At 38.7% G+C, this 27,640-nt stretch overlaps 1 long non-coding RNA gene across 1 annotated transcript in view; it reads right to left on the minus strand.

The window, feature by feature from the left end:
* Window positions 1–20,066, minus strand: part of LOC127487112 (uncharacterized) — a 45,478-nt gene extending 25,412 nt beyond the window's left edge. The window contains exons 1-2 of the long non-coding RNA XR_007913647.2: window positions 19,802–20,066; window positions 18,413–18,478 (exon numbers count right to left, since the gene is read on the minus strand). This is a non-coding gene — a long non-coding RNA (uncharacterized lncRNA). The remainder of the gene's footprint in view (window positions 1–18,412; window positions 18,479–19,801) is intronic.
* Window positions 20,067–27,640: the final 7,574 nt, after the last annotated feature.

Below are 27,640 nucleotides of genomic sequence, written 5' to 3' on the forward strand. Positions count from 1 at the left end.
GGAATCTACAACAGCCCCCATACCACTGGTGATCTTCTGAGGGAGAACCTCAAAGTCCTCACTAATTTTGAGCCCGGCCTGAAAAGCTGGCGGATGTTGCGGAGGTGGGAAGGGTGCCCCATCTAACAATGTAAAGGGATGGCATATTACTCTTCTCACCTCAACCAACCAAACTCTGTATGACAGCTAGCTGGCTCCAGGAACAGCTTTCTCTGTGGATGCACAGGTTTGCAGGGCATGGAGTAGATCCCATCCACTGTGACTGTGAGAGCCCTGCACCATGTAACTGTGGGAAACCAGTGACTATGCAATAAACCAGGAAACTGAGAAGGGTGTGGGGGTATGGCTGGGTCTTCAGACAACCAATGGATCTGACTCTAGAAGCTTGAAGCTTACCTCAGTGCTGGGGAGGGTCACTGCCGAAGGCTCTATGCTAAACACTATAGAGCATGTAGATCATTTCTGTGGTTTGTGTGCCTGAGTGAGTGGGGTGCCCAGTCACTGTGGGCTCACTCTGTGCAGTGGTTTGTCTTAGCAGACAGGGGCTGGGGTTGTGAACACTGAGCATGACCATACCCTTCCCCTGCTGATGATAGAGCTCAACCACACCCAACACGGGTGCTCTTCTGGACTCCTGCACTACCCTCAATTTCTGGCCAGCAATCCCTAGCACCACCTAGCATACACCTCTGGATATCTTCTGAGGGATCAGGCATTTCACTAAGCCCTAGTGGCGTATTTCAAAGAACAAAGCCCTCAGGGAAGATATCAACAAGTATTTACCCAGATGATTAAAGAAAATGTAGAAATACAAGAAACATGAGCAAAGAAGATAATATGATGCACCAAAGGGAACACAATATTAATTTAATATTAGACTGTGAAGATGAGAAGACCGATGGAATTTCTGAAAAGAAATTCAAAAGAATGCTAATAAGATCACTTAAAAACACAGAGAAGCAAATATATGAGTTTAAAAAAATACATGACATGGATGAATTCTTCCAGGAGGCAGAATATTAAAGAAAAATCAAACTGAAATATTGAAATGAAGAATTCAAATAAAAAATACAATCAAAAGCCTTAACAACAGACTTGGTGAAGCAGAAGAAAGAATATCTATGCTAACATAAAATCTTTGGAAATACAATAGTTAGACCAAAAAAAAAAAAAAAGCAAGAAAAATTTGAGAAACTGAAAACAGTGATCAAGATCTTTGGGATGCCATTAAATAACCAAATATACATGCCTGAAAGTAGGGAAAAACAGAATGGCTTAGAATACCTCTCAGTGAAATAACAGCAGAAAATATCGCAAAATTGGAGAATGATATGGAAATTTAAGTACAAGAAGTGCACAGAACCCCTAATAGATATGACCAGAAGAGATCTTTGCCATGACACATGGTGTCATGATTTCAGGAACAAAACATAAGGAAAAGATCCCAAAATATGTAAGACAGAAATATCAGATTATCTTTACTAGAACTCCAATTAAATAGGTAGCAGATTACTCCTCAGGAAGAATGTCATTGCAAATATTAAAAAAAAAATAAAGGAAGATGAAGGTGTGAGTGAGGGAGGGAAAGTAGAAGAGAGGGAAGTACCAAATAACTAATATGTAGAGTACCAAAAAAAAAAATGGAAAGATACAGCAAAAGCCCTAAAAGAATGAAAATTTTCAACCCAGAAAACTGTACCCAGTGAAGCTCTCATTTATCAATGAAGGTGAAATAAAGATCTTTCCCAAACAGAAATTGAAAGGATTTGTCACCATTAGGCCAGCCTTATCTAATGATACATAAGGATATGCTACACAAAAACAGAAAGATAATTAGCATTATGAAAGAACGTGAAGACAGAAAACGTCATAGTAAAGCTACAAATAAACTCAAAATAAACAATAAGAATATTAATGGAAAAAAGGCAGGACCAAGTCATTACTTAGCAACAATAATCTTGAATGTAAATGGCCTCAATTATCCAATTAAAAGATACAGACTTGATGAACAGATTTTTTAGAAATTTCCATCTACATCCTGCCTCAAGCAACATATCTCAAAAAGATACTCACAAACTGAAAGTGAAAGGATGGAAAAAGATATTCCATGCTAATGGAAATAAAAAATGAGCAGGAGTAGCCATCCTAATATCAGACAAAATAGATTTTAACACAAAAACTCTTAAAACATAGGGAAAACACTACTAGACATTGGTCTAGTAAATGGGAGTACATTAAGCTAAGAAGCTTCTGTACAGCAAACTAATACTCAACATAGTAAAGAAGCAACTGACAGAATGGGAGAAATATTTGCAAACTATACAACGGATAAAGGACTAATAACCAGAATCTATAAAATGCTCAAGAAACTGAACAACAACAAAATAAACAATATGTGAAGAAATGGACTAAGGAATTTTTAAAGGATGAACTACAAATGGCCAACAGACACGTGTAAAGATGCTCAGGATCACTAGTCACCAGGGAAATGCAAATAAAAACCACAATAAAGTTTTGATTTGATTCACTATAGTTAGACTGGCTACCATCCCAAAATCAAAAAATAACAAATGCTGGCAAGGATATGGAGAAAAAAAGTACTCTAATCCACGATTGGTGGGGATGTATAACTACAATCATTGTGGATGACAGTAGAAAGATTCCTCTGAAAGCTAAGACCTAGCCATCTCACTCCTAAAAATTTACCCAAGGAAATGAAATCAGCATATGAAAGAGCTATACATACCATCACATTAATTAATTCACAATGGCTAAGATATGGAATCAACCAAGATGTCCATTAACTGATGACTAGATAAAGAAAATGTGGTATATATACACAATGGAATACTTCTTAAACACACACACAAAAAAAGAACGGATTCCTATCTTCCACAACAAAATGGATAAAATTTGATATCTTTATGCATAGCAAAATAAGCCAGTCCTAAAAAGAAGAATATGATATGTTTTCTCTTATTTGTGGTAACTAATATGTAGAGTACCAAAAAAAAATGTGTATGAACGAAACTGATAGTCTTGAGATCTGATTATTTTATAGCCCATGTCTATATTCCTGGGTAAAAATGGTATCTCTACTTAGTACTTGTTAATTTTTTTTATTTAGTGGAAGATAGCACATGTAAGTATAAAGTAAATTAGAAGAATGTCATTGCAAATATTAAAAGAAAAATAAAGGAAGCTGAAAGTGTGAGTGAGGGAGGAAAAGTAGAAGAGAGGGAAGTACCATTATGTTCTTAAAATTATGTAAATCAAATACATGAAATTTATTCCCTTTGCAAAAATAAACTAAAAATAGAAAAATAACTACTATCACTTCATATGAATTAGGTTAGCTATTATTTAAAAAATAAAATAAGAACTATATGTCAGGATGTGCAATTAGAACCTTTCTTTCTTGTTGGTGAAAATGTAAAATGGTACAGTCATGGTAGAAAACTCTATGGCGGTTCTTCCAAAAAGAAATAACATTACCAAATGATGTGGCAATTCCACTTCTAGGAATATGCCCAAAATAATTGAAAACATGAATTTGAAAAGATACATGCATCCACGTTCATAACAGCCAAAAGCCTTAAACCAAAAATATATGGAAAGGTGAATGGAGAATAAAACATGGCATATAAATACAATGGGGTATTATTCAGCCTCACAGGAAGAAAATTGTGGTACATGCTACAATGTGCATTAAGCTTGAAGGCATTATGATAAGTCAAATAAACCTGTCAAAAAGAGAGTAAATATTGTATAATTCAGTATCATGAGGACTCAATTGTAAATTTCAAATGTCAACTTTATAGAGACAGGAAATAGAATGATGATAACCAAGTTCTTCATGAAGGCAGAATGGACAGTTATTTTTAATGGTTATAGGGTTTCAATTATGCAGATGAAAAAGTTGTGGAAATGAGTGGTGGTGATGGTTGCACAACAATATAGATGCACTTAATGGCACTGAACTATACAATTACACAAGGATAAATGGTCAATGTTATGTATATTTTACCGTAAACAAAAAACATTAAAAAATACTACAGAAATGTCTAATGGACATATGCTAACGGAAATCAAAGACAGATTTTACAGAAATTTAACAAGCTTGGGAGATGCATTTCTTTTAACATTTATCTAAAATGAGCCAAACCATGTTGTATTTTTACAATTCATCTTTGATACTTTTTCTGTAACCAGTCACAATAACTTGTTCTCTAAAGTTATAGTTATGTGTAAATGGCATTTCAGTGAAAGTTCTTAAAAGTCAATTGCAGTAGTACAAGGAATGAAATAAAGAACAGGGGACTATCTTGAAAGAAGAATCCACAAAACACTGACAAATCTCTAGTAATCTCATGGGCACATGGTGAAAGACTATGTATTTGTAAGCATTTTTGGGTGTGGATTGTGGTATAAAGCTCATTTTCCAGAAACCTTATAGAAATAGCAACCATTACCTCATCAGAAATTCTTGGAGCCAATGCTGTGGTGTGGCAAGGAAAGTTGCCGCCTGCCGTGCCGGCATCCCATATGGACACCAGTTCAAGTCCTGGCTGCTCCACTTCTGATCCAGCTCTCTGCTATGGCCTGGGAAAGCAGTGGAAGATGGCTCAAGTTCTTGGGCCCCTGCACCTGCAGGGGAGACCTTGAGGAGGCTCCTGGCTCCGGATTGGGACAGCTCCAGCTGTTGTGGCCATCTGGGGAGTGAACCAGCAGATGGAAGACATCCCCCCCACCCCCCGTAACTCTGCCTCTCAGATAAATAAATCTTTAAAAAAAAAAAAAAAGTTGTTCCAGTTTAGGTGTTAGAGCAGAGGATCAGATTAGAAATGGGAATACACATCCTGTTCCGTTTAATAGTTGTGGTATTTGGGAATACCTATTATGCTAACCCAGATGGTGATTTTACCTTAAGCACATATTTTGCAAATATTGCAGATACAGAATTATATTAACAAATCTTATTGACCAAATGCAAAATTCAGCATTCTCATGGCAGCTGGTAAGAGAAACTGATGAAGCCCAATTTTCCTTTCCTGACAGTGCCAAGTGCTGCCCTTCTGAATGTGGTCCCCAACTTAAGATAGTAAAAATGAGACGAACATAGGAATAGGGAATTTGTGATGCTGGCCCTGGGAGCACAATTCTGTAAACACTTGAGCTTTCAGCACACACACAGCAATAAAGGAGTCATCATTGGAATAAATGAGAGCTTCAGAATTTAGAGAGATGCCTGCAGCATATCATTTTGTTGAGAGATTTATATTGATGTATATTGTTCATCTAGAGTCCCACAAGTAAGAGAGGGACCCCAATAAAGGTGTGCCCACTATTTCCTATTCTCAGGAAGCATATTTTTAGGATAATACACTAGGACATAGCACCTGGATACACCAAACCATAGAAATAAGTGGACAAGAATGAGATAATAATGAAAGCAATAATCTCCTGCAGCTATAAAAAGAAGCTACTATGCTTTGGAAATACTGACACTTTTATTTATGTTATCAGTTTTATGTCTTTTCCAGGACTGCTTTTTCTGCTGCTGTGAATAGGTCAATTTATAAATCATAAAATGCACTGCCTCCTCCACATAATGTTTTAAAATCAACAGTAACTTCCTAATTCCTTTATAAGGTCCACCAAAGATTGTATTTTCCCCCACTGCATTCCTTTGCTGATTGGTTGGGACTTTCAGTTGCTGCATGTAAAATCCCAAGAGATCAGATTCTTGTCTGATACTACCACTGTTTAATGTCAATGAAAGGCTGAGAGCATCATTCACTCCAAATATTTCCTATCACCATTGACACAAAAAGTGAAGGAAAAGATATACACATGGAAATTATGTAATTGGAAGAAATTAATGTAATTGTAATAAGATGGTAAATAAAAATGTATTTATTTAATAAATGTGGAATCCATTCATCTTTTGGAAATGTGTTGCATACCTAGTAACAGCACCAAAGTTGAATTCCAAGTCTATTCCTAAAAGCATCCCCCTCAGAATTAAAAAGAACCAGCAAAGGGCCAGCGCTGTGGCATAGAAGGTGAAGCTGCTGTCTGCAGTACTGGTATCCCATACAGGTGCCAGTTAGAGTCCTGGCTGCTCAAAGTTCCAATCCAGCTCCCTGCTAATGCACCTGGGAAAGTGGCAGAGAATGGCCCAAGAGTTTGGGTCCTGTACACATGCAGGAAACCCTGATGAAGCTCCTGGCCTCTGGCTTCAGCCTGGCCCCCTACCCTTGGCCATTGTGGCTATTTGGATGGGAGAATTCACTTTCTGTCTCTCCTTCTCTATAGTTCTGACCTTCAAATAAATAAATAAATCTTTAAAAAAAAAAAGAGCCAACACCTTTTGATACCAAATGTAAGGTCATACCTTACAGAGAACTGTTCTCGATTAGTTTCTCTTATGAGACTGAAAATAGATTATCCGTGTGTTCTCTTTATGTGCAACACGTCAAACCATGTGGACAGAGCTTTCAGCCATGTGGACAGTGGGCTAGACTCCAGACATGGAGACTGGAATGAAGGGAAGCAGCAGCAAGAAATCTATATACTGCTTCTCTATTCAACCAGCCTGTAGTCCAGCACTTGGGGCTAAGGTATGAGAGAGAGAGAGAATCTTCCCTCCACTGGTTCACTCCCCAAATGGCCTCAATGGCCCCAAATGGCCTCAATGACCAGAGCTGGGCCTATCCTATGCCAGGAGCCAGGAGCTTCTTCTGGTGGTGCAGGGGCCCAAGCACTTGGGCATCTTCCACTGCTTTCCCAGGCCCTCAGTGGGGAGCTGGATTGGAGGTGGAGCAGCCGAGTCTCCAACCAGTGCCCTGCAGGCAGCAGCTTTAACCACTGTGCCACAGCACTGGCCCTCCATTTTTCTTGCAATAGGTATACTTTATAAAGTAGAAGGTGAAGCCTCAATAGCAGAGGTCAGTCACTGGATTAGATGCTTAGTTGTCCATCTGACTGCATGATAAATCACTTGGGGGAATTTGAAGAAAAAAAAATTCCCCAATTAAATTAAAATCTCCATAGTAGGTCCCAGTTACCAGTAGTTTTAAAATTTTGCCATTGTGATTGTAATATATAGCCAGGGTTGAAAACCACTGTTTTAGATGTTACCCAAAAGCCTTTTTAACCGGGAATAGAGCATACACCTAATAACTTAATTCATAAAAAGCTATTTGAGGAAAACCAACATTTAAAGGTGCTTAGTAGAGAATGCATAAAAAAGCAGTGAGTTTAAGTTTTTTCAGGGATGTCTTTTAAAGCAAACCATATTTCCAACTAAACACAGCTGCTTTTTAAAATCTTAGGGGTAACTTTTTTTGAGCTCTGTAAATCAGCCTCTTCTTTATAAATTCTGTAACCATATACCTTAAAAATTATGTATTTTGCTTTCAGGCTCTTCACATTGGTAAGTATTTTATTAATACACAGGTTAGTATCTACCTCAGATTTCATGATTAATAGCTTTCTACAAATGGTGGTCTAGTTTCCCAGATCAAAATAAATGAATACACTGTAACTAATTAACTAATATGTGAGAGGACTTGAAGAGTTCTTGGACAAATGGAATTAGAATAATGTGCATTTACCACAAAATTTTTGAAGACCCTTCCTAAAACAAATTCTAATATAATTATTAGCAAGAGAGATTTTTTCCAATTTCCCATACTGTCTCTCCAGCTGAATTTGCCTGGCACTTGGGCCCAAAACTGATTTCATGTTTCCAAAACTAAGCATTGCCTTTGGTAGCAATGGCTTTGTTACATGGACAAAGCAACAAGTGCCACTATAAAGCCATCTAGTGCTTTGGTTTTCTTTGACAAATTAGCATTAAGCCATTACACTCTGGTTTCAGGAAGGTTTGCTCTGTGAGAGAAGATTTATGTTGAAATCTCATCCATTATTTGAAGGAGTACACAGTGTAAGAAGTATCTTCTAGTGTTGGAGACCTTCTAGTCTTAAACAGCAAGTGATCAGGTGAGGCACAGTTTAAGAGTGTAGTTTCAAGCAAGCATGAGGGGGACATTTATTCTAGGCCACTGGAAACAAAGTAGAGGAGAAATAAGATGGTATGCTCAGACAAGCATCACTGGAAAAAAATATGCAAAGGAGGTGAGAGAGGCAACTTGAGAGAAAAGGCCAATGAGACAGACAGAGAAAAGAGAAATTAATGTAAAAGAAGCAAGATTAGAAGCATGGAAACCACTCAGCAAGCTATGAGTAAAGCAAATATCCAGGCAGAAATTGATGAGGGCTGGACCTATGGCAGTGGTATTAAGAATAGAGAGGAGCTAGTAATGTAGTGATATGAAATAGATAGTATGGAGGTGATTTAGTGATGTAGAGGAGGCCAGAAGAAGAGTTTAGTCTCAGTATGTCGTCCAGGTTTCTGGCTGGGATGCCTGGCTGAAGAACAGGAGTCATGTGTGCCCCCCACTATCCCCAGTGGGAACCTGGTAAAGGTGCTGGATAAAACTATAGGGCCATTCCAGTTATATTGGAATTTCAGATAAACACCAAATACATTTTTACTACACAGTCTGTAGGACATATACTACAGAAAGGTCACGGGTGACTTAGTTTGTAGCTAATGAGACAGCAGAGGAGATGGGAAGGCAAGGCTAGTCCTGAACTGACAGATTAGTTTTTCATAGGTATTAGTCACAGCAAATGGTCGACAAAAGATCTTGGTCTTGAACACATAAAGTGATATCCTTGCTTACTGTACCAAATGTATGCTAGAATTGTTCCTTTTCAATTTGATACTGAGTAATTTACTTTAGGTTGCCATAGTGAAATATTCATCTTGGGCTTAAGAAACAGTACTGTGGAAGTGAGGAAAAAATAGCATCTTACTGATAGCACATTTATGTACCAATTTGTTTTTCAAGACATTCTGGTCATATTTAGACCTAAGAAGTCATGATTTTCTAAAAATGTACTCAACTGGATTGATGCGCTTTACTATATATTTAATTCTGAAAACATTAATGCTCATGGTTCATTGATCTTCTCATTAAAGTGATATTTTTCTTCTTAGCATTTCTGACTTAATTGTGAACTGGGGAAATGAATTTTTACAATGGAAGGAAGAAGTTGCTAGGCTGACAAGAAAGGCTTTTCTTCACAATGTGCTCTTCTCTTCTAGAAAAATACTTCCTAGTTATTGTCACTAAAATATCTCGAAGTAAAAACAGACATTTTTCTTCTATTTGATTAGGGCAGTGATAACAGAGTAGATAGGATGATATATTTCTATCATGTTAAAATACATAAATGTAAAAGAGGATGGCAGAATGAGAAATTACTGATTAGCATTTGTAAAACTAATAGAATACATGTTGCAGGAATGACCCTCAGAATTACAGAGATTTCTCAAGGCTGGGTTGCAATACAGAGACATATAGAGGTGGAACTTGATCTTACAGATGGGGTAAGATCTAGAAACACCATCTAGAGAGCAAGAACATCTGAAGAGGAAAAGATCGGGCAAATATATAGAGGCAGGACCTCATCATAAACTAGGCAGAGTGCATTCAGGTTACTCATCTCCCTGAAGCAGGAATACTGTGTCAGGGACTCAGAAGGAGTGAGTTTGGGTAGAGATGGAATGACCCAAGACTGTAAGTAAATCAATCTATTTATAAGGGACTTTTATAAAAGAACATTTTCAGAAGGGCTTATATGAATACTATGATTCTAGAACTTTTGTTTCATAATCTCAATCTATTAGGCACTAATTCCAGGCTCTGAGCTAGGCTTTTGGTATACAAAGATGGCTGATATTACTAAACAGCTTTCACTCTAGTATTAGCAGGTATTCTCAACTCACTGTAATATATAGTAAATATAAAGGATCTATCCATTCTACCTTAGTTTTCAATCTATACAAATTTTATAACACAAGTAAAAAAACATATACAGCATCTGCGTATTAGTTAAAAATTGTCTTCTGTATATATAGAAAATTGAAAATGAATCGTGATATGAATGGAAGGGGAGAGAGAGTGGGAAAGGGGAGGGTTGCGGGTGGGAGGGAAGTCATCGGGGGGTGGGGGGAAGCCAATGCAGTCCATAAGCTGTACTTTGGAAATCTATATTCATTAAATAAATAAAAGTTAAAAAAATTGTCATTAACATAAGGATCCATTAATAAGGAATGGATAAATATGCAAGCATCCCCAGTCATCTGAGTGAAAAAACAAGCTTCAGAACCTATAAGGAATATAACACCATTTCTGTGAAAATAAACCAACACAAATGTCACCTTTTCTATATGTTCTGGAGAGGGAGCGGGAGTTGGGAGGGTTGCAGGCAGGAGGGAAGATTTTTGGGGGGTGGGAAGCCATTGTAAGCCATAAGTTGTACTTGGGAAATTTATATTTGCTAAATAAAAGTTAAAAAAATATTCTGGAAAGGATAAGAGTAAGCTTGTAGAAACTGTTTTAACTTTGGCAAGAAAATTAAGAACCATAGTTATGCACATTTTTATAAGGTGGTTTTATATATCACTTAATCAGTTAAAAATAACTGCAAAAAGTTGAAAAGCACCACAGGAAGGATATCTATAAATGCAAGAAGAATTCTTTAAAGGAATACTATATGATCAGAAAGGCTAGTGCTGCCATAGAAATCTGACAGAGCTCTGGATCAAACAGATTTGGCTCCAAAGACTCTAACATTTAAGCATGGCCCATGAAAATTTGACTTTTCTGCAGCCCACTGTCTTCATTTGTGAAAAGTGAAGAGTAAATGTCCACCCTTTGTAGAGGTGGAATATCCCATGCCACTTCACTGCATTCTCTTTTCTTTTTGCCATTTATCCCTATCTAAAACAAATGTGTTTACTGTGCTCTTGCTATTTGCCTATGACCCATTTCCTCATTTCATATCTACCTTTTAAGTGTGGAATTCTTGTCAGTCTTCCTTACCACCATGTCCTTAGTCCTAGAATAGTTTTTAGTACACAAACATTACCTGACTACTTTGAGCTTGTTTTAGCCTCAGATCCCTTCCAAATATTCATCCTCCTGTCTGAAAAAATTCCCTTCACATCTCCTCAGGGCTGGTTCTTTCTGTTAAAAATCTCAGCTGAAGTATGTCCACAAAGAAATCTTTCCTGACAGTTCTATCTAAAGTTGCCTTCATTTTTTTAAACACATGATACTGTTTTAATTTTCTCAAAGGACTTATAACTGGAAGTTATTTATGGTTTATTTATTTATTGGTAATTTATCATCATCTTATTTTATGTTTCTCCAACGGGAACAGAAGCTGCCATCAGAACAAAAGCATTATATTTGTTCTTTTTGACAAGTATAGTTCAAATACCTAAAATGCTTGGAACAGAGTAGATTCTCAGTACGTAGTGAATGAATGAATGAATGAAGGCCTACAAGCAGGATAATATTAGGAAAAGGAGATAATGCTAGAGAGATAAGGAAAGAGTGAACAGAGGATGAGATGAAAAAATGATTTAGAATAAATGGGGCTTTGTAGATCATGTTAAAGATTTTTTTAGGAGCCAGCATTGTGGCTTAGCAGGTAATGCTGGAGCCTTCAAGCCAGCATCCCATATGGGTGTTGGTTTGCCATATCAGTGCTGGTTCATGACCTGGTTGCTCCACTTTTGATCCAGCTTTCAGCTAATGCACCTAGGAAAGCAATGGAAAGATGGCCAAGTAGGGCCCCTACCACCTGAGTAGGAGACCCAGTGGAGCTCCTGGCTTCTGGCCTCAGCCTGGCACCACCAGCTTATCCCTCTCTCTATCCCTCTCTCTCTGTAAGTCTTTCAAATAAAAAATAATATTAAGAGTATTTTAAATTTTCTTGATACTCTGTATTCATCAATATATACAAATGAGCTTCAAAATTTCAGGAAAAACTTGAACTAGTTCTCTTTATATCAATAATAATGCATGTTATCTCAAAACTTATATAAATAAAATACTAAGTTGGAGAAAAAAAAGGGGGGAAAACCTAAAGGGGACAATATCAGATCCCATATTTAAGTTCAAAAAGAAAAAACAATTTATTGAAAAAACTTTTAAAAAGATAATACAGTTTCTTGAACTTCATGAAACCTCTTGGTAGATATTAGAAACATCATAATGGAGTATAGGTACTCTCCACCAATTCCCTAGTCCAAATTACCATGATATTTTTGTGCCTGGATTAAGGTAATAGCCTTTAAAATAATCATTATTTTCCATTTTGTCTTCATTAATAAATACGTAGCCATGTGTCAGCCTTTAATTCAGGTGCTGACGTTACAAAGAAAAAAAATTAGCATCCTTATCCTCAGGTCCCTCACAGTTGTGTTGAAAGATAATGTAACTATGGAAAACCTAGTTTTCTGTTATAGGCATAACAGAAATTTGCTATGAGAAGAATGAAACCATGTATGCTTTCCGAAGAGGGGGATATTTCAGTTAGATCTGAAAGAATATATAGTCTTTTGACAGAGCCAATGGAGTTCAGTGATATAAGCAAGGGAACAGCAAGAGGGAAAAAAAAAAAAACATGGAAATGAGAAAGCACAGGGAGTATTTTACAACTGCTGAATAGCCCAGTTCCACTGCAGCTAAGTATCCGAGAAGAGTAAGATATGAGATTGTAAACATAGCTTAAGAGGCTCAGCATTGTGACACAGCAGGTAAAGCCACCGCCTGAGATGCAGGCATCCCACATGGGCGCTGGTTTGTGTCCCAGCTGCTCCACTTCCAATCCTGAATCCTGCTCCCTGATAATGTGCCTGGCAAAAACAGAAGAGGATGGCTCAAGTCCTTTGACCTTTGCACCCACGTGGGACACTGGGAAGAAGCTTCTGGCTCCTGGTTTCAGCCTGGCCCAGCCCCCGTCATTGCAGTCATTTGGGGAGTAAACTGGCAGATCAAGATCATTCTCTGAATCTCTCCTCCCTTTTTCTCTCTCTGTAACTCTGCCTTTAAAATAAATAATTCTAAAAAAAAGAGGCTTGAAGAGAATAGAGGTGTGTAGAAGAGAAGGTGTGGTATGATGTAGGAGGGAAACATCCAAGAAAGTCACAAAGGAAAGCTCAAATGAAACTCAGGGTGAAGGCAGTTTAGAAGCTATGTATCAGGATAGAAACTGAGGTTGACTAGAGTGAGAAATGGCACAGCAAGAATACAGTTCAATGAGGCAAGGGACTCTGCAATAGCAGGGCAGACACAACGGTAAGGGCCAATTCAAATATCCAGTCTGCTGTAGGTGGTTTCTGAGTGAGGTGACGGTCTGAAAGTACAGGACACAAACTGGATATCACTTGGGAGTCCAAGGCCTGGTAAGTATTCAGTAGGAGTAGGGAAGCAAGAGATCCGAGAAAACAGTTTGGATTACAGTTTGAGAACCTGAAGATGGCTCACTGAGATTTAAGGTTATGGAACTGTTTATGTGTAACTGTGTAGTAGAGATCAAGCTCCTTGAAGCTGAAAATACATTAAATCTGAATAGGTTAAATAAGGTTAAATAAAACATTTTTACCAAATGTTTAGGTAAGAAAGAGTTCATGTAACTTCCCCAAGGCAAATTTTTAGTCACCTGTGCAGTGCGGGAAGCCTGACTACTTAGTCATTCTTATTTCAAGGATCTATCAAATATAGAAATTTCAAGTATATAATTGTCAAGTATGTATTACTTTTGCAAAAAGTAGCTCAAATACTCCTGTAATAGATAATCACATGTACATTATAGATAGTGTATTCATTGTATTACATTCTTGGAATTTATAATCTAATTGATTTGGTAAAGGGTTAGTATACTCCCGATGAGCTAGAAGAGTCTAAGCAGGTCATTTAATACACATCATCACTGAATCATCAAAGTCATGATAATAAAAAAGCTATTATTTACTTGTCTTGGTATTTGATAATAGTAATACTTACTTTAATACAAATAAACATCACAAATATTTTAAAGATATTATCTTGTTTTACTTATACAGAACACAGGTATTTTTATTCTGTAATACTCCCAAACTAAAATGAACAAACTTTTTATAGGTGATTAGCAATTTAGGTGAGCTTCTTGCTTTTGATATTATCAAGGGTTTAAAATAATAAAACCTTAATATAATTTTTAAAGTTCCAGTAACTGAAAATGACACAATAGCATAGCTTGCTCACACTGTCGTTACCCCAAAGTAAACTGTCTAGCAGTATCCAAAAGACTGAGGCAAATACAGACAAGGAGCTTGAGTTAAAAAGACTGGATGTAGTCATCAAGTATCTACTCAAAGTTCCTCAATGCACTGTGGACTTGTCCTGCGAGGCCCACACTGTTGGGGTGGTGCGATGACAGCATTCTTCGACAAGAAGCACTGGAGACAAGTTTCAGTGAACATGTCCATTGACTAACAATCAGGCACAATCTTTTAAAGGGCAGGCAAAGAGGAGTAGTTAGTTCAGCGCAGCAACACTAATTCTATAGGATAAGCAGATACTGGTGTCTCTACCCTTCTCCAATCAGCTTGAAGGTCATGTAGCCTACTTAGCCTTCCAGGTGCTCTTTATGGGTCTGGGCCACATCCAGGAGCTATTTACCTAGTTGACAATTACAAGGCTCTTCAACAGGAAGTGGGAGTGGGGAAAATCCAGCAGTCAGGTCACATGTGGATCCCAGTGTGCTGAGCCGCTGAGCAGGGTCTTTCCTGCCAGGCATAGCATGCCATGCCCTTTTTTTTTTTTTTTGAGTAGACAGTGAGAGAGAGAGAGACAGAGAGAAAGGTCTTCCTTTTCCGTTGGTACACTTCCCAAATGGCCGCTGCGGCCGGCGCGCTGCGACCGGCGCACCATGCTGATCCGAAGCCAGGAGCCAGGTGCTTCTCCTGGTCTCCCATGCGGGTGCAGGGCCCAAGGACTTGGGCCATCCTCTACTGCCCTCCCAGGCCACAGCAGACAGCTGGACTGGTGTAAGACCTGAGCCTGGATCAAGGTGCAACTATTTTAAATTAGGCCTCCATCTTGTAACCTGGGCCTGACCAGGCCCTGAACCCTGAGCCAGAAGCTCCTAAAAGTAAATAAATGAACTCCCCTTGCAATAAACTCTCCTAGCAACAGCCGATTAGCAGATAACAGAAATACCTAGAGTTCCTGGTGTCTTCTCAGGGCAGATAAGGTGACTGATAGCTTCCTGAGACTCTGCAGTTCAGCACGTCCACCCCAGCAGCTCAGACTCTATGCTTCGGCCAATCAATTTAAAAAGCATCAACCCCAAAGCCATCCAACCGGTTACCTTTACTAGGTCCGTTCCCACCACTGGATGCACTAATCAATTCTAAGAGATGTCCTTTGAATTTCCCACGGGATGAGATGATTTGCTAAATGGTACCATAATGTATAGAATGTCTCTGAAAACCCTGTAAAAACCCTGTTACCTGAAGGGTTGGGGCTCTCAATTCAAATCCGATGCGTTGGTAATAGTTGAGAGCCCAGGCCCGGACCTGTCATAAAACTCATGTGTTTTACAGCGGTTTCGGCTCCTTGGTGGTCTTTGGGGACAATTGAACTGGGCATAACACTGGAAGAGGAGCAACCAGGACAGAACCGGTGCCCCGATCGGGACTAGAACCTGGGTGCAGGTGCCGCAGGCAGAGGATTAGCCTAGTGAGCCGTGGTGCCGGCCATGCCACGCCCTCTTAACCTCCTGCAGGGGTTAGGCAGGTAGTCCCCCAGCCAGGCACAGGATCACTTACAATACACTGAAATAATTAAGGACTCTTTGGTCTCTGAAAAAATAAAAATTGCCTTTCAAAGTTTTTTTTTTTTTTTTTCCTCTCCCAGGGCATAAAAAAAGCCTTACTTACTGAATGCATCTCTCTTTTGAGAATTCTAAAGTAGTGCAAAACAACCAAGCACCACATTTCCATCTATCAATGTTTCTACCAAAGTGCAACAAGGAGGAAAAACAAGTCTACACAAAAACTAAAAAATGAGGAAAAAAAAAAAAGGACATAGAAATGGGACTAAGGTTGATCTAGTGAGAAAGCATAAACACATCTTTAATCTAAAAATAGTTAAATTGAAAAAAAGTAACACATATGATAGGGAAAGTCCTAAGCATCACATGTGATATAAGGGAATAGTCAGAAAGTCACAGCTCCAGGGAGTGCAGTGGAGGATGGCCCAGGTGCTTGGGCCCTGCACCCCATGGGAGACCAGGAAAAGCACCTGGCTCCTGGCTCTTGCAATCGGATCAGCGAGGTGAGCCGGCCGCGGTGCGCCGGCCGCAGCGCGCCAGCCGCGGTGGCCATTGGAGGGTGAACCAACGGCAAAGGTAGATCTTTCTCTCTATCTCTCTCACTGTCCACTCTGCCTGTCAAAAAAATAAATAAATAAAAAATAAAAAAAAGAAAAAAAAAAAAGAAAGTCACAGCTTCTAGGAGAAAAAAATGGTTTAACAATCCCCACCACCAAAAAAAAATAATAAATAATAAAAAATAAAAAAATAAAAAAAAGAATCACCCATTGGTGAAACGTAAAAGAAGCAAAAGATAAATGTAGAGTCATGCAAGATAAGAAATTCACAAAATCAGAGGACACAAAACCCTTCCACACTAACCAAAACAAATAAATCCACTTAAGTATCTGGACTTTGCTCTACTGACAGAAGAGTATCATTATAAACTAGGAATGCTATAAAACACTACAATACCTCCTGATTTCAGCCTGGCCCAGACCTGGTTGCTGTGGCATTCGGGGAGTGAACCAGTAGATGGAAGATCTCCCCACCCCAGCCTTTCAAATAATAAATAAATAGTAGATTTTAGGTAATAAGTAGGAAAACACATGGAAAGATGGATGTATGATACAGATTTAAAGAACAAAAAAATTGGGAAGTATGAGAAAGATTAATGCATAAACATTATATGTTTTAACAAAGTAAAAACAATGCAACGAAAAATGGGAGAAAGGAAATTTGAATAGGCAGTAGGTAAAGCCCAAAGTATACTAATACAAAACTGAAAAACGACATAAATAGGCTAAATAAGGAAACAAGAGACTGTGGTTATTTAAAAAGGAATAAATACAAAGCCACTAGGACAAAAATGTAAATTTTCCTGAAGATGTATGTGTGTGTGTGTATATGCAGTCTTCAAACATCTATATTTGAGCAATCTTTAGAAAGTTTTTTAGAAAAAAACTATCAATGGATTTCAGGATTTTTTTTACAACACAAAAAGCATCTTTTTAAAATTGGCTTTTATTTGAAGAAGAGAAAGAAGAAAGATACAGAAACAGAGACCTTCCATCATCTATTTCACTATTCAAATGTCTCAAATGTCTGCAACAGCTGGAGGTGGGCCAGGCTGAAACTGGGAACCAGGTAGTCAATCCAGATTTCACACGTGGGTGGCAGGGACTTAAGCCATCACCTGCTAACCCCTAGGGAGCACATTAGCAAGAAGCTGGAATCAGATAGAGCCAGGACTCAAAACAAGGTATTTCAAAATGGAATGTGTTATCTTAACGACTGCACCAAATGCCTGTCCCTAAACTTTTCTTTTAACTCCATTTTCCATGCATTTTTAAGCCCCCTCATATATATGTATATGTAACAAAGAATACACATTTTATAGTAAAGCATAGCAAATATAACAATATACACATAATTATAAGACTGTGATGAAACTGAGAACAATTCATGTAAATAAATGGAAATGGGCATAATCTACTTACTAAAAAGTATTTTCAATTTTACAGAGCATAATCCAGCTCTTTTGTATACAAGAAACACAAAAGATAAATGAAGAGAGAGAATATTATGCCAGGAAAATGAAAACAGGAAGAAATGATCTAGAAAAATGGAAACAGTGAGTAAAGCATCTTCAATATTAGAAAAGTAAAACTTAAGCCCCAAAGCCAAATGACATGACAGGAAGGATGTTTTAATTTTAAAGTGCAGAATGATACTATAACTGTTAAAGAGCATTTATTACCAAGTAATAGCCACCTTTATAAAGTAAAAACTACAGATGGATGAAAGGAGATAGAAACAGAAATAGTAGGAGTAGGAGACTTTAATATTCCACTCTCACTAGGAGACCAATCAAGTGGACAAAAGTAAGGAGAGATAAGACTTAAAATAATTAACAAAGTAAAATTTTATTAACATATGTCAAACTTAAAGAGCATGCTTTATTTTCAGTCACCCATTGCACATTCATAAAATTAATCTATATTGTCAAAAATGAATAAAATTCAAAAAGGAGAAATATAACAAATATCCTACTACTAAGCAGTTAAACTGGGTATTGCTAATAAAAAATGTATTCATTTTTGTCAGGCAAACAAAATGTATGTGTGCAATATTTCTGCAATTAGCCAACACAGTCTTTAGGAAAATAGAAAGCACAGGCACCTACCGTATGTGCCTGGCATAGCGTTTCAGAGATTATCAGATTTGTTCCTTGTCCTCAAGAGACATAAATCTGGCAGACAGAAAATAAACATAAACAGAAAATTACATTAAAATGAGGCTCTCAATATTAAGTGTTAATTGCACTGATAAACTGTGGGCTCTTGCTCTTCCCTGTTACCTGTTGCTACATATATATAATCACTCTAAGAATATACCTATTTATACTTATATTTTAGTAGATTTATTTATTTATTTTAGTAGATTTAGTAAATTTTTATCTTTTAGTAGAAAGGAGCCAAGAACATTCATTTGACTCCAGTGTTTCCAAAAAAAGAAAAAAAAAAAGCTGATGACGAGGCAAATGAAATAAAGCGCAAAATACAAAAGTGAATCTGGGCAAAGAGTATATGGTTTTGGGGCCAGCGCTGTGGCATAGCAGGTAAAGCCGCTGCCTGCAGTGTTGGCATCCCATATGTGCACCTGTTCTAGTCCTGGCTGCTCCACTTCCGATCCAGCTCTCTGCTGTGGCCTCGGAAAGCAGCAGAAGATGGCCCAGGTCCCTGAGCCCCTGCACCGACATAGGAGACCCCAAAGAAACTCCTGGCTACTGGCTTCAGATGGGTGCAGCTCCGGCTGTTGCAGCCATTTGGGGAGTGAACCAGCGGATCAAAGATCTCTAGCTCTCTGCCTCTCAAATAAATAAATCTTTTTTTTTAAAAAAAGAGTATATGGTTTTTGCTTGTGCTTTTTTATCTTGGCAACTTTTGAGTTTCCAAAAGTTTGATGGTAAAAAAGAAATGATCGCTGCAGAAAATCAATTCCTTCTTAAAAATTAATCTTTGATATTCAAGAGGAAAAAACTCAAGATCTTCAATTTTTCATAGTTTACCTTTACATGGTTCAATCTATTTGACCCTTCCCTGGCTGGGCTTTATTTTTCTTTGCAAAGTCCCATTCATTGTTAAAATATCTGTTTCTAGAACTATTCTAAATATTTCGAAAAATACAAATCCTCCTTTTTCTTTTAGAGTGAGCTTTTGGTATTTAAAAAATATTACATAATACAACTCACAATTTCAAAAACATGTATATACTTAAGACAATCTTTGAAATCGAGAAATTACTTGGATTTACTATTTGACTAACAAAGCTGAGGTTCTTAAAGAGCTTGATTGTGAGGTGAAAGGAGAAGCGGAAGGAGGAGGCACAAAGCAGAACCGACCAGGTTTCCAGGGAAGTCAGGTATGGCGTTTTACAGGTACAGAAAAAAAGCGGGAGTTCACGCCACAGCGACAAAACGTTTAAAAAAAAAAAAAAAACGTTTAAAACAAAAGGAATATTATTCTCTTGGAAATAGCAGGCTTATGATAAAACTATTCGTTTTTTAACTTACCCCAAACTAACTTCCAATACGTGGCTGTAACCAGTCAGCTAGCGATGACAAGAATCAACGGTTTGGTCACGACGACGATCAACTGGATCAACTGGATCAACTGCCTCGTCTCGTCGAAAGGACCAATTATCTCCTTAAGAGGACCAGCTCGCCTGAGAAGGAATAATGGTTTCCTCAAGATCAAACTGTCCGCAAAAGAAATTGCGGCCTCTTCAGGAAGACCGATATTCTCCTCAGACGGACCAGCGACCCACTCAGGAGAACGGGCGCCATATTCTTTCTCGGCTGGGTCTACCGGAAGATCTAATTATCCCCACCCTCCCCTGCCCGCAGCTGGAGTCGAATGACAGAAGTTCTGGCCAATGAAACATGGAGCATACGAACCACTTCCGTGTACAAATCCTCCTCCAGTATGTTTGTAACATAAAACATTGTTTCAAAATAAGGGAACATGGCGGATCCATGCTTTTACATCGCTGAGCGCAAAGAGGGTGGGCTGCCCTGGAAAAACAACAGATGTTCTTTGACTTTTTATGGCCTCTTGCTTGCAATCCAGCTGCAAAGAATCCACTCTGAGGCCCAAAAGGTTGGCAGAGTCATGTAATAGACGTACCTGATAGATCGTACTCAACTGTGAAGCAATAAATCAGCTTTTGTTAACATTCTACCCACCACACACTTCCCCTTCCACTGCACCTCACACCCCTGCTCCCACAAACACCTTTACCCCCCTACTCCGAAAACTCTATCACTTGGAGTTGTTTTGAGAACAGTGTCTGGAACGTGGTGTTACAATAGTTGTTCCCACTGTTTGGAAGACTTTCTCAGCTACAAAGGGGTTTACTAGCTGTATAGCCCAAGGACAGCTCGCTCGCTCGCTCGCTCACTCTCTCTCTCTCTCTCTCAGGTTCCATTATTCGTCTAAAAACGGGGATAACATATTTAACAAATATTTGTTGAACGGCTAAGATACACCAAAGAGTTTAGGTTGAGGACAAAAACGTTGAAGGAGATCAGTAAAATATCTGCTTTCGTGGTGCTTACCTTCTAGTAGAGAGATAGGTTATAAATATAAAAACAACTAATTATAGGAAATAAATAATAAAAATTGCATGAGGAATGTAAGCAGCGTGGTGCTGGCATTGTGGTGCGAAAGGCTAAGCCACTGCTTATGACACCAACATCTCTTATGAGTGAGGTCTGAGTCTCGCTCCTCTGCTTCCAACCCAGCTCCCTGTTAAAATGCTGGGAAGGCAGAAGAGGATGGCCCAGGTGTGGGGCCCCTGTCTGCCACCTGGGTGGGGAACACAGACATAGTTCCCGGCTCCTGGTTTTGGCCTGACCCAGCCCTGGCCATTGTGGCCTTTTGGGGAGTGAACCAGCAGATGGAAGATTCTCATTCTCTCTCTCTCTCTCTCTCTCTCTCTCTCTGTAACTTTGCCTTTCAAACAAACAAACAAATAAATAAATTTTTTAAAAGAATGCAAACAGTGGTAATCAAAGGTTTGAGGGGTTACAGCTAATTTAAGGGAAAATGCTTCTGATTTCTCACTGTCAAGATACTTTTGTAAGTATCCTTTATCAAGTTGTTGATCTTCCTGTATACTTCTTGTGTACTAGAGTTTTATCACAAATGAGCATGGATTTTGTTGAATATTTTCGTGCATCTATTCATATGGCAATGTGATTCTTCTTTTAACTTGTTAATGTGATGGATTACATTAAGTGATTTTCTAATGTTGAACCCCATTTGCTTAATTTGTAGGAAATCTCCCTTGGTCATGGTGTGTAAATATTTTTAAACATTATTGGATTTGATTTGGTAATATTTTGTTGATTAGTTTTACATTGATGTTCATTAAAGTTATTGGGGCTTTCTTACAAGGCCTTATTTGATTTTAATATTATTGTGGTACTGGTCTCACAAAATGAGTTGAAAATATTACCTCTGTGTCTAACTTTTGAGAAAGCTTGCAGAGAATTAGCATAATTTATTCTTGAAATGTTCAATGGAATTCACCAGTGAACCCACCTGGGCCTGGTACCTCCTTTCTAGAAGACTTTTTATTATCGATTCAAGGTTTGTTTTTTTTAAGTAAAATAGACATAACCCTATCCAGATTGTCTATATTTTGCTTTATGAATTTTGGAAGATTGTGTATTTCAATATGCTCCATTTCATCTTTGTTATCAAATCTGTGGGTATGGGAGCAAGTGTGTAGCCTAGCGATTAAGAAGCCAGTTAAGATGCAGTGTCCTGGGCCGGCGCTGTGGCACAGTGGGTTAAAGTCCTGGCCTGAAGCCCCAGCATCTCACATGGGTGCTGGTTCACATCCCAGCTGCTCCACTTCCAATCTCTGCTATGGCCTGGGAAAGCAGTAGGAAATGACCCAAGTACTTGGGCCCCAGCACCCACGTGGGAAACCTGGAAGAAGCTCCTGGCTTCGGATTGGCACAGCTCTGGCCGTTGTGGCCATCTGGAGAGAGAATCAGTGAATGGAATACATCTCTCTCTGTCTCTGCCTCTCTCTCTGTAACTCTCTCAAATAAATAAAATAAATCTTTTTTTTTTTTTAAAAAAGATGCAGTGTCCTACATTAGAGCTCTGGCTCTTGACTCCAGATTCCTACCAATGCTAACCCTTGGAGGCAGCGGTAGCAGCTCTGATAAAACTCCTCTATTTTTTGGCATTGGTTCATCTATGGTTAACTAGCTTTTCTTGATAAAATATCGGAGACCCATGTCTTAATCCATTTTATGCTAATAGAATATCTAAGACTGGATAATTTATGAAAAACAGAAAATTTTTTCTCATAGTCCTGGAAGCTAGGAAGTCCAAGATTAAGGTGTTGGTATCTGATGTGGGCTTTGTTACTGCATCTACATGGTGAAGACATCACATAGTAGAAGGGTAAAGAAATAAAAAGAGAAAGAATGCAAAAAAGAGATAAATTTGTTCTTTTATAACTGCATTAATCTCCCCAAAAAGGGTGTAACCCTCTGACTCACTATACTTTCTCATGATCTAATCACTTTTCAAAAGCCCAAATTCCTGGCACTGTTACAATGACAATTAAATTTCAACATGAGTCTTACAGGGACAAACATTCAAGCCATAGCAAAATCTTCTAGACTCCTCTCCTGTTCTAGGGATGCTGGGTGGCTGCTACAAGGACTTATTTTTAAGTTACGGAAGGAATATGAGAAACAGTTATTTAGGCAAAAATTAATATTACTGTTTCAAGAAAAAAGACTAGCTTATACAAAGGGTGAAAGAGAAAGGTGAAAGAGAAAGAAAGCCTCATATTGATTTGAGTCAACATAAAAAAATGGTTTCAAAAAAGCTGAGACTTGCTATATATGAGAAAACAAATGAAAGTTCCTTCTTCTGTTATTATAGCTTCTTGACCAGAATATCTGATGAGGGTGTCCCAAGGTACATTTCATTTAACCCACCAGATTTAAGCTGTTTGCACATGGCAGTGAAATAATTTTCCATAGATGTTTGAAAACAATCCTTTCAATGGAAATAGGGGAAAAATCGTTAACTGATTTGGAGACAAAACAACCAAATTATTCAATTTCTTTCCTGAGGAATAGAACAGTTGATATGTTGATTGAGAGAAGCTGTGTTTCCTCCTAGCCCTAGAGAAGGAAAGAGTTTCATTTTTATATTTGATATATTCCCTCTGAATGGGGAGGCATTTCATCACTTCATTTCTTGTTGTGGTGTCATTTCATTTCTCTTAAATTAATTATCTTCTTCCTCAGCTTCCCTCCCACTCATTTAAGGGGGTAGTTAGGGGGTATTCTAAGGTGGCCTCTAATGCGCTCTAATGCGTAAGGTCAGAGGACCAGAATCAGGAAGTGAACTCTGTAGTTTCCTTTCATTATAACATTAAAATCACCACTTTGATGTTTAAAATCAGTGGTTTATAGTGCACTCACCGTGTTACATAACTACAACCATTTTATAATTCAAGAATCTTTCCACTTCCTTTCCCCTCAAAAAACAAAAACAAACAAACAAACAAAAATTCAGACCAGCATCATGGCATATGTTTGCCAGTTTTGTTCTGGCTGCTCTACTTCCACTCTACCTCTTGCTAATGGCCTGGAAAAAGCAGCAGAAAATTGTTCAAGTGTTTGAATTCCTGCACCCAAGTAGGAAACCTGGAAGAAGCTCCTGGCTCCTGGCTTTGGCCTGAACCAGTGAATGGCAGATCTCTGTCTCTCCCCTCACCCCTCTCTTTTTTTCTATTTTTTAAATAATGTGTCTTTTTTTGTGAAGATTTTATTTATTTGAAAGTCAGAGTTACACAGAGAGAGATGTCTTCCATCTGCTAGTTCACTCCCCAATTAGCCACAATGGCAGGAGCTGTGCCAATCCGAAGCCAAGAGCAAGGAGCTCCTTCTTGGTCTCCCACGTGGGTGCAGGGGCCCAAGGACTTGGGCCATCTACTGCTTTCCCAGGCCACAGCAGAGAGCTGGATTGGAAAATGGAGCAGCCAGGACTTGAACCAGCGCCCACATGGGATGCCAGCACCACAGGTGGCAGTTTTATCTGCTATACCACAGCGCCAGCCCCTCTCTCTATCAAAATAAATAAATAAATATTTTTTAAAAATTCATTCTTATTGAGGCCAGTGTTGTGGCACAGCAGGTTAAGTCACTACATATGATGCCAGTCTCCCATATCAGAGTGGTGGTTCCAGTCCCAGCTACACTATTTCCCATCCAGGTTCTTGCTAATACACCTTGAAAAGCAGTGACAGGTGGTTCAAGTGCTTGGGCCTCTTCCTCTTCCACTCATGTGAAAGACGTGACTGGAGTTCTAGGCTCCTGACTTCTACCTGGCCCAGTCCTGGCCATTGCAGCCATTTGTGGAGTGAAACAGCAGATGGAAGAACTCTCTCTCCCTCTGCCTTTCAAATAAATAAATCAACATATCTTTGAAATCTCATACCTATTAACATGCAAGGCCAATTTCAATTACTGCTTTCTTGATAATTAATTAATTAGTAAGTAATTAATGGCAATCATTTATCAGTTTCTGTCTTATGGAATTGTCTATCATGAACATTTCAGGTGCATGGAATTGTACAATATGTGGTGTTTTGTATCTGGCTTTTTTCTCTTAGTTGCCCTTTGCCTATGAGAAAGAACATTCCACATGCAGGACTTGGCTTCTAGGATAGGCCTCCATTTTCTCCTGCCACCAGAGTACAAGTCACAAGGAATCAGGTGGGAAAGGCAAATGTAAGCTGACTATTGCTGTGGCTGTGTCCTTGAGTTGATTCCCCGGTTTTCTAGAACACCAGGGAACAGAGCTGGCTGTTTTGACCATGAATCAATTATGCCTGTAGTTTCCTGCTTGCTATTTAATGCTGTGTACTCTGAAAAAACAGTGCGGATTCCTGACCAACTGGCAACCACTGGTCACTCTCATAAGTAAATTAAACCCATGCATGTCTTTCCCACTTGGACCTCCATGTAATTTTTTTGGAATTGGCAAATATTATACATAATTTTTCTTAATTTTTTAAAGATGCATTTGTTTGTTTGAAAGACAGAATGACAAAGAGACAGAAATAGGGTTGGGTAAATAAAGGGAGAAAGGTATCTTTCATCTACTGGTTTACTCTCCAAAAGACTTCAAGAGCCAGGTCTGGGCCAGGCCAAAATCAATAATCAAGAACTCCATCCTGGTGTCCCACAGGCTGAAGCAATTGGGACATCATCTGTTGCCTTTCCAGGTGCAATAATAGGAAGCTGGATCAGAAGCATAGCAGCAGGGATTCAAACCAGGGCTTTGCTATGTGGTATCAGTCACAAAGCAGCAGCTTAACCCATGTACAAACACACTTGGATCTCAGACTCCTACAGCGCTACACAGGGCCTCAAGGTTCATCCATTTCATAACATGTATGATTATTTCTTTCATTTTTACAGCTGAATAATATACTATCATATAGATTCATTGATTTTTGTTTATCAACTCCAGGAAATTTTTGTCGTGTTCACTTTTTACTATCACAAATAATGATGCTACAAACACCTGTGAACATGTCTTTGAATGGAAATACATTGTCAATGATCTCGGTTATATACCTAGGAGTTGAATTGCTGTGTCATTTGATAATTCTATATTTAACATTTCAGCAAACTTTCAAACTGTCTTCCTAGGGGTCTGCTCCATTTTAGATTCCACAAGAAGTGAAAAAGTATTCGAGCTTCACTATATCTTAGTCACACTTGCTAGTTTCTATTTTCTGTCATTTATTATAACCTCCCTAGTATATCTGAAGTGGTATCTCACCATCATTTTGATTTGTATCTTTGTAATAACTAATATAGATTATTGGCAGATTATATATCTTCCTTGTAGTAAAGTATATTCAAGTCTTACTGATAGGGACTCCAAGGGCTGCTAGAAAGGAAAGGAATGAATACACATGGTATAATCCCCTTGGAGCCCCAAGAGATGGTGGAAATATATACAATATAATCTTCAGATTTTGTTGCAGCTGTCAAATGTGTTATCCATTCTGGACCTGATTGAGCACTCTGAGAATGTTCTCTATTCAAAATAGACTCCTTGGATGATAGCCCCCTGACTGGCTCACAGGTTAGGTTTTGCCTTATTTCCATACCTATGGGCCAATCAGATGAACTTCATCATTTAGAAACTCATAAAAAACCTTAGACACAGCCCTCCATAGGCAACACTTTTGGGGTCACCTCCCAGCTGTCAGGAGCTTTCTGTTATCTCAATAAACTTCCTTCACTTTGCATATTCTTTGGTGCCTCATTCTTTGTGCTCACGAGATAAAGAACCCAATTTTGGGGGGAGGGGGACTGTAACACAAAGGACTGCAATACAAAGGGTTATACCATAAGAACAGTGACATTTCTAAAGAATTCGGCTAAAAGAAAAATCAACAACATTTTTTCGGGGCACATCCAGGATCATTGGAAAGTTGACTTTTTTCAGAGTTTCTATATTCCACCATAGTCCTTCACCAGTGAAAAACACAGGGACTGTATCAGCCAGTTAAAACTAACAAGTGCAACTAACAGTCTTAAGACTCAGAGACAGAGTTGCTGAGATGAACCTGATCAATTCCCCTCCACCTTTTGGCATTGGGAATGTTGGTGTTGTCCTGCTTCTATTTCCTTTCACAGAGGCCTATCCAACACATGAGCCAGAAATAAAGTCTTGGAGTAAATGAAGATCTCTGTCAGAGTGACTCGCTGATATGATCTTAAGGCTCCTTGACCAGACACAGACTCCAACTGCCTGTCAGGCTTTTGGACTAAAAGCTACATTCTGCTCTTTACTTACTTCTGTCTTCACTTTGAAATGCTGTCTGGTAGGAAATTCTTCCCCAAATTTTAACTGGCCTCTCTTTGGGATTTGACTTTAGACCTGGCTTTTCAATGGGATAATCTTAAAAACTGTGGTCAGTCACCTTTATCCTGAAGCTTGCTTTCAGACTAAGGTTTATGGTAACTAGGCAGATGCATAGTGGCACAAGCTGCCATTTTATGCAGGGCCTTTCAGAAATGCAAGGCTCAGGGGATGGAGGTCCAGAGCATTGTGAACATGAGAGCACCTCTTCCTGCCTGGTTGGACCTCCCTTATTACGAATGCCAGGGCTCTACATACTCACAGTCCATAAACCCAAGGGACTGGGGGCTAGGAGATGGAGAGTCAAAGTTGAGTGCAGATAAGGGTGTTTATTCCTTTCAGCTTGACTCACTCTGGCCATGAATATTGGAATGCCATATACTCACAATCCAGGGGTGCCTTTTTCTCTCTCCTCTAACTCCTGTTGG

The sequence above is a fragment of the Oryctolagus cuniculus genome, chromosome X (assembly GCF_964237555.1).
Source record: "Oryctolagus cuniculus chromosome X, mOryCun1.1, whole genome shotgun sequence".
NCBI classification, from domain to species: domain Eukaryota; kingdom Metazoa; phylum Chordata; class Mammalia; order Lagomorpha; family Leporidae; genus Oryctolagus; species Oryctolagus cuniculus.